This window comes from Neophocaena asiaeorientalis, unplaced genomic scaffold, assembly GCF_003031525.2.
Source record: "Neophocaena asiaeorientalis asiaeorientalis breed wild unplaced genomic scaffold, Neophocaena_asiaeorientalis_V1.1 scaffold14, whole genome shotgun sequence".
Classification (NCBI taxonomy): Eukaryota; Metazoa; Chordata; class Mammalia; order Artiodactyla; family Phocoenidae; genus Neophocaena; species Neophocaena asiaeorientalis.
Genome location: NW_020175192.1, coordinates 855,159 through 866,586, shown reverse-complemented (window position 1 = coordinate 866,586; position 11,428 = coordinate 855,159). Strand labels below are relative to the sequence as shown.

At 44.3% G+C, this 11,428-nt stretch overlaps 1 protein-coding gene across 1 annotated transcript in view; it reads right to left on the bottom strand.

Annotated features, from left to right (window-relative positions):
* The window catches only part of SH2D4A (SH2 domain containing 4A), a 69,299-nt gene extending 68,715 nt beyond the window's left edge, over positions 1 to 584 (bottom strand). The window contains exon 1 of the mRNA XM_024764977.1: positions 80 to 584. The gene's annotated coding sequence lies outside the window, so the exon portion shown is untranslated. The remainder of the gene's footprint in view (positions 1 to 79) is intronic.
* Between the last annotated feature and the right edge of the window lie 10,844 nt (positions 585 to 11,428).

The window sequence follows — 11,428 nt, the reverse complement described above, 5'->3', positions numbered from 1 at the left end:
CAGGTGGGGCCCAGGCAGGCGGGCGGGACCTTCTCAGCTGCACGGGCTGAGCTTCTGCTACGGCGTCGCTGGAGCTCACTTTTTTTTTGTTTCTTTCCCTTTTGTTGACCTGAAGTAAATTATCAAACTCTCTGGCGCTTGTCCGTATGGGTGTGGCTTCGTAGGGAGCCAGGACCAAGGAGGAGAAAGGTTGGAAAAGATGAAGACAGCGGAGAGAGGGGAGAAAATGAAAGAAACGCGGCGAGAAGGAAAGAGGGTAAAGGAAGGCCGTGGACTGTGGCCAGGCCAGGTCGGGGTGTCGCACGGGGGAGGAGCTGGCTGCGGACGGAGAAGGAAATCTGGGAGGACAGTTCAGCAGAAGCAGAGCGGAAACGTTGGAGGGCATTTTACGTCTAGAGGAACGTTCAGAATGTGTGAAGCAAACAGCCTGCTTTGGTGACGCCCAGGTCGCAGGTGTCCGGGAGAGAGGCTGTAAACGGCGAGTGTGGACCTCGTCTACGCAGCCCACCTGACTTGCTCCTTCAGAAATGAAACCCATTTCTAGCCTCTCCAGACCTCAGAAGATACTCAAAGGTAGAACCTGGGGGCAGAGGTCAGGACTCCCTAGGAGCTATTTAAGAACTATTCTAGGGATCCTATCAGGGAAGAATTTCTGGTTGGGTTTGGTTCCCACTGCTTATTAAATGAATGGCATGTAGGGTGTTTCTGGCTGGTCTGCAGTTGAAGAACTACGAAGTTAGCATTTGACACATCCGAGAAGCATTTAATGAATACCTGCTGGGTGCCAGGCCCGTCGTGACACTGGGACCCACAGGGAGCAGACAGCCGGGCCCTGCTGCTGTCCTCGGGGCAGCACTGCCTTGTACAGTAGCTGTGTGTATGTTTTATGCCTCTTTGAAATCATAAACGTGATGCCAGGACTGATCCCAGGCAAGTTTGAATCCTACCTGACACCCAGGCACACAACAGGCACGCAGTACCCAGGTTGAATGGATGTTAACAGCCTGACTGCGCACAGACTGTACACTGCATCATTCTCTCAGTTAGGAGCCCGGTGTGTCTTTCCTTTTCTCTGCCGCCTCCTCTACATCTTCCTTGCCATGGGCCTCGCTCCTGTATTGGTAAAATATCTCTTCTCCTCCTCTCCTTTCTCTGCTTCCCCCTTCATCCTCTTCACCTTGTCCCCCTCTCCGACACCACCTTCCCTTTCTGTTCCTTCTCTCCCATCACCTGTTATTTCCTCTTTCCACTGGCATAATCTGATACAGAAAATATATTTTTTCATTAATTTCAAAAGCAGACAGTTAAAATGTTTTCTATTGCTCTAAAAACAACAATGGCTCTGTTACTTAATTATAAGGCCCTCAATTATTTTCCCTCTGGGCCCATGCCCTCAGAAGAAAGCATGTCCCCACCCCATGATCCAAGATGAGTTGTGGGAGGGTTGCTGCCTTCACATGCCAGCAGTGCCCCTGTCGAGTGTGAGGTCTGGGCATTGGCAGGGGCTGGGGGCTGAGCCTCTCCTGCTTGCTGGCCACAGGCGAGTCACAGACCCCTCTGAAAGGAGTGTTTAGGAGTTCCCGATGCCCATCCAGGGCAGTGTTCCAAGAGAAGAGCTAAATATCTGTTTACTTTATACTAATTTTTAAAATTAGTCATTTATTTGTAGTAATGGATACCATGAAGCAGATGGCCTATGTTTTGATGAACATGTTCCGTGGCATTCCTTTTAGAATTTTGCTTAAGATCCCTGCTTGTAGGCTGCCATGTACAGCCACGCGGCTGGCTCTGTGCAGCTGGAGGGGCGCCGAGCAGAGGCGACAAAGCATAGGTCACCCCCCAGCTGTGAGACACAGCAGCCCCAGTGATGCCAGGAAGACCAAGAAGACCACTTTTCATAAGTGTGTGAGTTTTATAGAAAATGAAAGTTACCTTCAGATGTTTTCTTTAGAAAATAGCATAAACACCAATAATGTTTTTCCTGTCATACTTTATCATCAGTAACAGAAAGTCCAGCCATGCTTTTAATTCTCCAAGAAGTAAGCTATACATTTGTCCCTTAGTGACTGTGAAGTAGATGTGAAAAAGACTAAGAAATTTTAATTTTACTAAAAATTGACCAAATCTCAAAATAAATCTTAGTCATCAATTTTTTTTTTAAAGTATTGAAGGGCTACTTTGTCTTCAGTTTTTTGCCAGCAGTTAGATTTGATTTTGAACGATTTTCATTCCTTTATGACTCTGTGTGGCTTTTATTTTTTCATCATCATGAATATCAAGATAAATTATTGGTCTTTACATCATTTTTAAATTAATTCGATTACTCTAATTTTTGATGTTTCTGCTGAATGACCTTTATGGAATTGTTTCCTCCAAACCCACCCTATGGGCTGGTGACAAGACCATAGCGTTCCTCATTTCTTGTGTTTCTGTAAAAGCCGTTGCTAGCATCCTGGCATCCTTGGATCTTCCCAGGCAGCTTGGAGTAGGTCTCCTAATGCAAATAAAACCAAAGTCTCATCTCTTAATCTTGGACCAGATTCAGAATCAGGTTTTGATTTCCTAACCTCTTTCTTATGTGCCATCTTTTCAAAAATTACACAGATTCATTTTAGTTTTATAAAGCTTTACTGCCGGGATCCCAGAAGTAATTCTCAAGCACTAAGGGAGGTTTAAAGTTTGCCCCTTTGTCCCCTCCCCCAAGGGGTTTTTTTTTTTTTTTTTTTGCGGTACGCGGGCCTCTCACTGTTGTGGCCTCTCCCGTTGCGGAGCACAGGCTCCGGACGCGCAGGCTCAGCGGCCATGGCTCACGGGCCCAGCCACTCCGCGGCATGTGAGATCTTCCCAGACCGAGGCACAAACCCGTGTCCCCTGCATCGGCAGGCGGACTCTCTACCACTGCGCCACCAGGGAAGCCCCTCAAGGGGTTCTTTTGATGGGGATGGGATGGAGCACAGACATCAACATTTTTCCAGCGCATCCTAGGAGGTCCTAAGGTGTGGCCAAGAGTGAGAACCACTAAAATATGTGGGAACAAAGTTAATTGGTTAAGGGAGATTTTGAAGGAGTAGTAACGGCAGCCCCTAGACTTTCTTAAAATAAACATAAAACTAGATGTTCACCTTCTTGGTTCTGGTCTTGAAGTTAGTCCCACAACCTTGTCTGGGGATGGACAGCCTCACATTTCATAAATGCAGTGTCTGGCTCGTCACTGCTGCTCAGTAGGCCTGAGTTTTGCTTCTTTCCTTCCATTCACTACTTCCTGGTTGTGAAACCCAGATGTTCCCTCTGGCCTTTTAGTTGAGGACAGGGCTTCGCACCCTGGCCCAAAGACTCCCACCTAGGCTCCTGGCTCCAGGCGTTCTTCTCTTCACGTCCTTGCCTTTCCTGGGGATAGCTCTTTAGTTCTGCCCTCTAGGGCCATCTCCCCCATTATACTCTGTCTGCCTAAATACTCTTCTTTAGCAGCAAGGAGAGCCTTACCCTGGGGTAAAGTAAGCTACTATGCCTCTTCCCCTAAGTGTATGTTTGAAGAAGAGCCAGTTTATGGCCTCAACGGTGAATGCCATTGTTTTAAGTTTGAAACTGGAGAGTTGATTTTATTGGCATGTCAGCATTTTAACAAGGACATTTGTATAGCATCCAGTATAATGGAAGGTTATGGCCAACAGATAGCAGATCATGCTTTATAAATAGGGAATATGAAAGAGGACAGACTCCCTTTGGAGAAAGGAGTCTGTATTCATATAGCCACACTGGGAACCGTCATTGGGAGTGCATGCTACAGCTCTGTCCTCACTAAAGGATAGTACATCATATACAATGTTTAGGGCTGGAAGGAATTTGGACGTTATCTGGACCTCATTTTGCAGCTGAAAAAAATGGGGGGAAAGCAAGGTTAACCATAACAGAGCTTTATTGGTGAAAACAATGAAAACAAAGAGTTTCTGACATACAGTCTTTACAGAGTTATTATACTATAATAAATTAACCAGATCATTTACTTTACTGAGTTCAGGAGTAAGAATGAAGGGAACCATCACCTGTGTTTCTCTTCCAACATAAGCACCTCTGTCTGGTGATGAAGGGGCAGACAGGAGCCTCTTCGAGGCTGCATCAGCTCGAGGGCAGCTATGGGGCACAGGTCTCCCCTCTGGGCTCTGCTGGCCGTGCTCATAGCACTTGCAGAAGGAGACTTGCAGGTGCCACATCGAGATTTTCAGCCCCTCTGGAGAAGGCAGACCTGAGGCTGTGACCCTCCCTCTTTCTTCAGTGCAATAAGCAGGTACTGATGGAACCACCAATCAATTCTGAGTGTTTCCTTGGGTCAAATTCTGCCCAGAGGAAGAGACGTAAGAAGAAGGAACAGAGGAATCAACGCCAGAAGAATAAAGAGTGGAGGTGATTTTTTTTAAAACGTCTACATGACTCAGCTGATTTCCTAAGTGAGCTTTGCTTCCCATTGGTGCTTCCTGGGGAGTCTCAAATCTGTACTCCTTCCTAGCAGGGGAGGGGTTCACACATGAGAGGGGGAAGAATGCATCCAGCATCCAGAAATTACTTTGAGTCTTTAATGGAAGAGGAGGAATTTCTGGTCAATACTGGGCTTGAAAGCATGAATTTTATTGCTAGTTTTGCTGTGTGGTGAGCAGCCCTCCCAAAATGGCTGAAAAAAAAAGTCTAATCAAATGCCTGGGAAACAAAAGACTCAAATCCTACTGTTTTTTCCTTTCAATAACATTTCCTAGTTAGACTCCAAGGAAGTAACATATGTCACTAAAGAGATGACACTTAATGTCAGATAGAAAGGGTTTCTAGTCCTCCGAGTGTGCACTAAATCATCATGACACCGTAAATCTGTACAGACCAACATTTCAAAGCACTTTCAAGCTATGATTTCCTTCAGTCCTCCCAACATGTTTGGTGAGATAGGCCTTTTGATCTCAATTGACAAATGGGGACACTTGGGTTCAGGGCAATTCCATGATTTGCCTGGTTTATACATTAGCTTGGGTAGTAGTGGACCAGGGCTGGGACTCGGGTCTTCCCACACCTAGTCCAAGGCCCTTTTCCCCACACCCTACTGCCTCTGTCACCCTGTCATTCTCCCTGTGTGCATAGGACGGCTGGAGCTTTGTCTCATTATTTTTGCAGCCCCCAAGCCTAGCCCAGGCTGTGATATAGAGTAGATACTGAACACATGTTTGTTGACGAGCTGAAGGAATCTAAATTTGGGCTTGCCCAGAGAGAATCAGTGCCTCCCTGCAGAGTCTGGGTAAGCTTATTTTTGGAAATTAAGGTTAAGTAGCTTTGCAGCCTAAGAACTTATCAGTGTGTTTTAAGGAATTATCTTAACCCCAGGAATGGCTCATGTAACTTGAATGTTCTGACCTGAGACGCTAGTCTGTATGAAAGGAGGGGATAATCTCATGGGGATTATATTATTATCCTGCCACAGAACCATATGCCTTATTTTTATTTTCCCTTAATGCTTTTTTATTTTTCAAACTATTATTCATTATGTGCAATGATATAAATCTTTTATCCCTATGATGTGAATGACACACACGTGAGCAACTATTGTTTTGAAATACATAGCATTTTCTGATCCAGAAGGATGATTATTTACATGATCAATCTTGCAATTTTAGGAATGCACCATCTTGAGTTATTATTCAACTGTTTCATTGCTGTTGGTTCTCCAGCTAGATTATAAATTCCTTCAGATAGACTCATGCATTTTATGTATTTTATCTCCCTCATGCCTAATGAAGGACCAACACAAAACATGGATTTCTGAGTACACAGATCACGGCAAAGAATGTAGATTCCCTTGATGGAGCTCTTGGTGTAGTCTGGCAATGTTTGCTAGAGAATTTTTTTTTTTTAGTTTTCATCTTGATCCAACTTAATATTGTAGTTGGGATGGAATTCTGTTTTATTAAACTCCTCATAGTATTTCCTAAGAGTTATATATTTGTATAATGAAACTTTCTGTTGGTAGGGCAAAAAAAGTAGACAGAATTGAGGGAGTTGCTTCTAGGATATTTGCATTAAGAAGAGAAGCCACATGTGACCTCACCTTCTCTTCCTGCTTTTCCCTCTCTTCCTTCTCAAATAGCATGTGAAAACCTACAGATAGGAATTTCCATTGCTAAAATGAAAAGGAAATGAACGATTGCATCTGCTGGCTTGTCAAACATTTAGTAAACACGTGTCTTTGTGGGGCGGGGGGTAATGAAAAGAAACAGTCCCTGATGGCCATTAGCAAATACCTATGAGGGGGAGATGTCATGAATAAAAACAATTAAAATAATTTTAATAACAAGGTTGAAAATATAAATACTACAAAGGCCACAGAGATAAAGGTGTGAGCATTCATGAGAAGACAGATTACATCAACCTGAGGGACTTTGGAAACTGATGGTTATCAGAGAACTCATCGTCCATTCCTTCCTCCTTCCGGTCGCTTAGTCATAGGGGATGGTGGGAATTCGTGAGGCAGTCACAGAGGCACTTGGGGTTGTCAGTGAGGCTGAACACATAATAGGATTTTATGAAGGTTTTCTTAATTAGAAAGTTTTAGTCCTCTGGTCTGATCTTTCCAGCTTATGTCAGTTATCTCTTGCTGCATAACAAACACCAAAAACAGTGACTTTAAACAATAACCTTTAACATTCCTCATGGGTCTGTGGGTTGCCGGGAGGGTTATCCTGCTGGTCTTGCCTGGACTTGTTCTTGCGGGGCAGCTGGACCCTGGGGCAGGCATGTGGCCTTTGACTCTCACGGGGTCCAGGCGGGTTTCTCCACCAGCAGCAGCAGCATTCCAAGAGGCCACGGCCTGGTGTGTCACAGCACATGTGCTTGTGTCCTGCTGGCTGAGGCAAACCCAAGGCCACCTCCAGAGTCAATATAGGAGGGGCTACACTGCACAGATTGTAGGAAGTGTGACTCACTGGGACCATTACTGTTACAGTGTACCACACAGTCCAGCACAGAACTCTCTAGAACATGGACAGCTTGCCCAGGAGAGCTCAGAGTTCTATAGGAGTTTATTCCGCTGTTTCCTGCATTAGCTTGTTTCTGTAGATGTCTCATGTGGAGTGTCTGGACGACCCCTGGACTGGGATAAACCACTGGTGACACTACCTACAAGAACCTTTTCTTCCTTTTCTTTTCTTTCTTTCTTTTCTTTCTCTTTTTCTCTCATTCTTTCTCCCTTCCTTCCTTCCTTCCTTCCTTTCTTTCTTTCTTTCTTTCTTTCTTTCTTTCTTTCTTTCTTTCTTTTCTTTCTTTTCTTTCTTCCTTTTCTTTCTTTCTTTTCTTTCTTTCTTTCCTTCCTTCTGTCTTTCTTTCCCTCTCTTTCTTTCTCTTTCTTTCTTTCTTTTTCTGTCTTTCTTTCTCTCTTTCACTCTCTCTTTCTCGCTCCCTTCCTCCTTCCCTCCTTCCCTCCCTCCCTTCCTTCCTCTCACTTGCCCATGCTAACTTAGGGAGTGTTAAAGACTAGAATTCAGATCTTAGTCTAATGATCTCTGCATAAGCCACCTCCCTCCCTCTCCAGCCCCTGTGGATATCTTGTCTCCAGTTTCATTTACTTTGTAACATTTGAGGACTTCTTGTCTAATATTTTATGTGCTTTTCAATATTTATAATTAATTTATTTGCTGTTTCCTCTACTTTTCAGTGCTATGAATACTCCTTATTACATCACAATCTCTCATTAATTTCATTTTTACCATGTTTAACATTAACTAATAGAGACACTACAGAGGAATGACCCCAAACCAGATCCTGCAGCCCTGAACCTTACATTCCCCAAACTGTGTTTCCTCCTGTTTATTATTAACTTTGATTTACTTTGCTTTAGCTGGTATTCTGACCATGAGACTATGTCTGACACTTGATAATGTCAGTTGTTTTTCAGAAAAGATGTGATAATTCCACATCAAACTTACAAAGCTTACAAAGCTCAGCTTGTAACTGTAAGTGAATTCAGAGCACATTTCTTATAGGCTTTATTTTTCATTAAGCCTAAGGGTTTAACTTAACAAACAGCAGAGTGCTGAATAGGAACAGGATGTTGAGTACTTCTTTCTGTTGTGCCTTTTCTCTGACTCTCAGTTCCCCAGTCTGTCAGCCACTATGCAGGGATAGGTGGGCATATCTGGGAGCCACAGTAATGCTCTCAGCTTGCTTGCACTTCTGACTCAAGCCAGGAAGTAAATTGGCATTAGGATAGCAGGTCCCTGAGCAAGGCACATAGTCTTTGTTCTGTGTGTAAGGTTCAGGTTAAATAAGCAAACAAATCCAAACCTATGGGTTCCCTTCCTCAGGAGGGCTGGTGCTGGGTCTATGCAGTGCTGTCATCCATGGGTTGCCTTGAGCCTCGTCATCACCCCCGTCATCATTATTCATATTGTTCTCCTCACTTGTCATCAAGCAGCACATTTTTGTTCAGGCTTAAGTGCATGTGAAGGGCATGGAGAGAGAAGAGGGGGTGTCACAGGAAATGATGTCAGGGTTTTTCTTTCTGCTCAGTTTCAGGCTGTTGGAAGGAAAGGTTGACAATTTCACTGTATCCTCCTTCGGTCAGGTTGCCTTTGGGAAATTTTGTTTGAATTTGAGTGCCACAGTTAAAGGTGACATCAATCATGGACAAGTGTAGTTTTTCCAGGGAAGAATGGATAAGTTAAGTACAGTTAAAGGAATTGGGGGGTGATTAGCCTGAACCCAAGAAAGCTTGGGGGTATGTGGGAACCTCCTCAAATATCTGAAGGAGTCTCACATACTAGAGATACCTTGGACAAATTAGGACATTTGAAATTTGAGGTCAGTTATTGCTCACGACATCTCATCTCTTCTGGTAATCATCATTTAGCAAATGAAGGACAATGGAAACTTACCACCACCTACACTCTGTCCTGGTCCATTTTCTTATTTATGGCTACACTGGGTTTCACAGATGTCAGTTCCGGCTGTGTATCCTTTCAAGATATGTTCACCCACAACTGCTGTTTCCAATCTATTATGTTTCTTGCATTAAAGCTCATTTTACGGTGTCAGACTGTTTCATTAAGCTGTCCCATCTCATCCCTTTCACCACTGTCACCTACTCAGCTCCCAGGCACTGCCCCTCACTCACAGACTTTGAGACCTGTTACAAAGTCTTCCCCTCCACTCCCATTCCTGCCAGCGACCTGGAAAATCTCACCATCTACCTAGATAGATGATCCATCCCACAGCATAGCTCACCCTTTCCTGGGTCTCTTTAATTCCGAAGACATCCACTGCTCCTTTGGCTCTGTCCACAGCCTGGATCTTCTGCACCTCTTAAATTTGTTATTTGAACATAGCAATTTCTGGCCACAGCCTGCTGTTCTCCCAATTTTCTCATGAACTCACACTGCACTGCTCTTTTAGCTCAAAGGAACTTTTATTCCCTGATTCCTTTCATTTTATTGGCTTATCAGCTACCTCAGCCCCTTCCTTCTTCTCTTCCCAGCATAGTCCTCCTTTGCTGATTTCTCACCACCACTTTCCATTCCCTTACTCCTCCCTCATTTTGCTGGAGAAGGAAAATCACACAGTGATGAGGATAAGGGCTACCTAGAGTCATGGCTCTAACTTCAGCTGGACCTTAAGTCTGCCGCTAGTCTTGGGTTAGCTTCCTCTTCCGCTGTTCCCACCAACTACTCTAATAATACTATCATAATCACACTCTTCAGGGCTCCATCTCTCAATTTCGGCAGATGACCTGCCTCCTGTCTTGAGAAAACTGATGCTTTTAGATATGTTGGCTGCATCAGTCAGGGTTCTTTGTTACAAACAATGGAATCCAATCCACTGGTTGAATGGCATGTTTGTTAGAAGTTACTTTGCAGTTCAGAGAATCTGCGGAAGGACCTGAGAGCCCTTGGAAGCTATTCGGCCCCAACCATGCCATGGGGGCTCTTATAGTAAACACCACTATCAGAATCCAAACCTTAGCTCGCACCACGCACTGACAATGATCACAACCGAAAGCCGGAAGTTCTGTTCTTACTGTGCTTGAAGAGATAAACACTTCTCCACTTCATTTGCAGAAATATGGAGTCTGCGTGTACCTACCTCCTTATGCTGCTCCCTTCCAAGTCAACAGAAGCATCTGACCCGTGGGAGCTGGATTCACATGCCTGCCTCTCAGCAGCAAGGGATGCCAGGAGAGTGAGCTCTGGTTTCTACCTTGTGGAGGCAGGATTCATCATAGGAGAAATTCTCCAATACAAGAGGGGTGACCAAAGACATTTGGCAGCTACAAACATGATAAACAGCCCCTGTGATCTTTTCACCTTTCATCCCCCTACCTGAAAATTTATCTACCTCCAGACCCATTCATATCTTCCTTCTTCCAATCATAGTGCCTCTAGTTTTGAAGGTCACCCTCTTTATTTCTGCACTTAACTCTACCCCTTTCTGCTTCCATGTCCTCTATCTATAATACCCTCTCCTTTCTATATTCTGAATCTTTCTCTATTTTAACAACTATCCTCAATCAATGAATATACTCAAGCTTCTTCCATCCCCAAATCCCTCCCTAGACACCCTCAATCTGCACTCCCCTGCTTCTCAAGCTAACTTCTTGAAATAATAAATTAAATCAATCATTTCCATTTCTTCATCAACTATTCCCCTCGACCTATTGCTGTCAGGCTCTGGCCCACTCCTCAATGCTCCCAGCCTTGCCTCCACTGAAACTGCTCTTATTATGGCAAACAAACGTGCACCAATTTGTCAAACCCAAAGGACACAGATTAGTCCCTGATTCACAAGTGTGGAGCTGCTGCTTTCGACCCTGGAGATGCCTCCTCCTTCCTGAAACTTCCTGCTCCTTTAGCTCCTGTGAATGCCCTGCTGTCTTAGTCTTCCTTACTTTTCTAATCAGTCCTTCTCTGCTTCTTCATGGGCTGTTCATCTTCCGCTTTCTGTTTAAATGTCGGGGTTCCTAAGTCCACAACTTTGATTCTAACAACTCTAGTGGACTCTGCCTGGGCTCTACTTGCATTTTTTTGGACCACATGTATGTGGATGTCTCCTAAACTGTACCTCTAGTCCATACCTGTTCCCTGAAATCTAGACTTGGATAGTAAAATGCCCAATGCACACTGTCACCTGAACATCACACCTGATGTCAGCTCTCATCGCACACACAGGATTAACATTTCTCCTTTATTCTAATCTCTTTTAGTTGGTGATTTCAACCAGTCCCTCAAGTTATTCTTACCATTTCCTTTTTCTTTACTATCCCCCATCCCATGTTAATTCTAATCTGGCCATGTCGATCCTAATGCCATTTCTCGAATTCATCACAGCCTTTCCAGCTTTGCTGTCATTGGTTGAGGGTCTCATCATCTCTTTCTGAATTTCTCACTGGCCTCCTTTCTTCCCATCT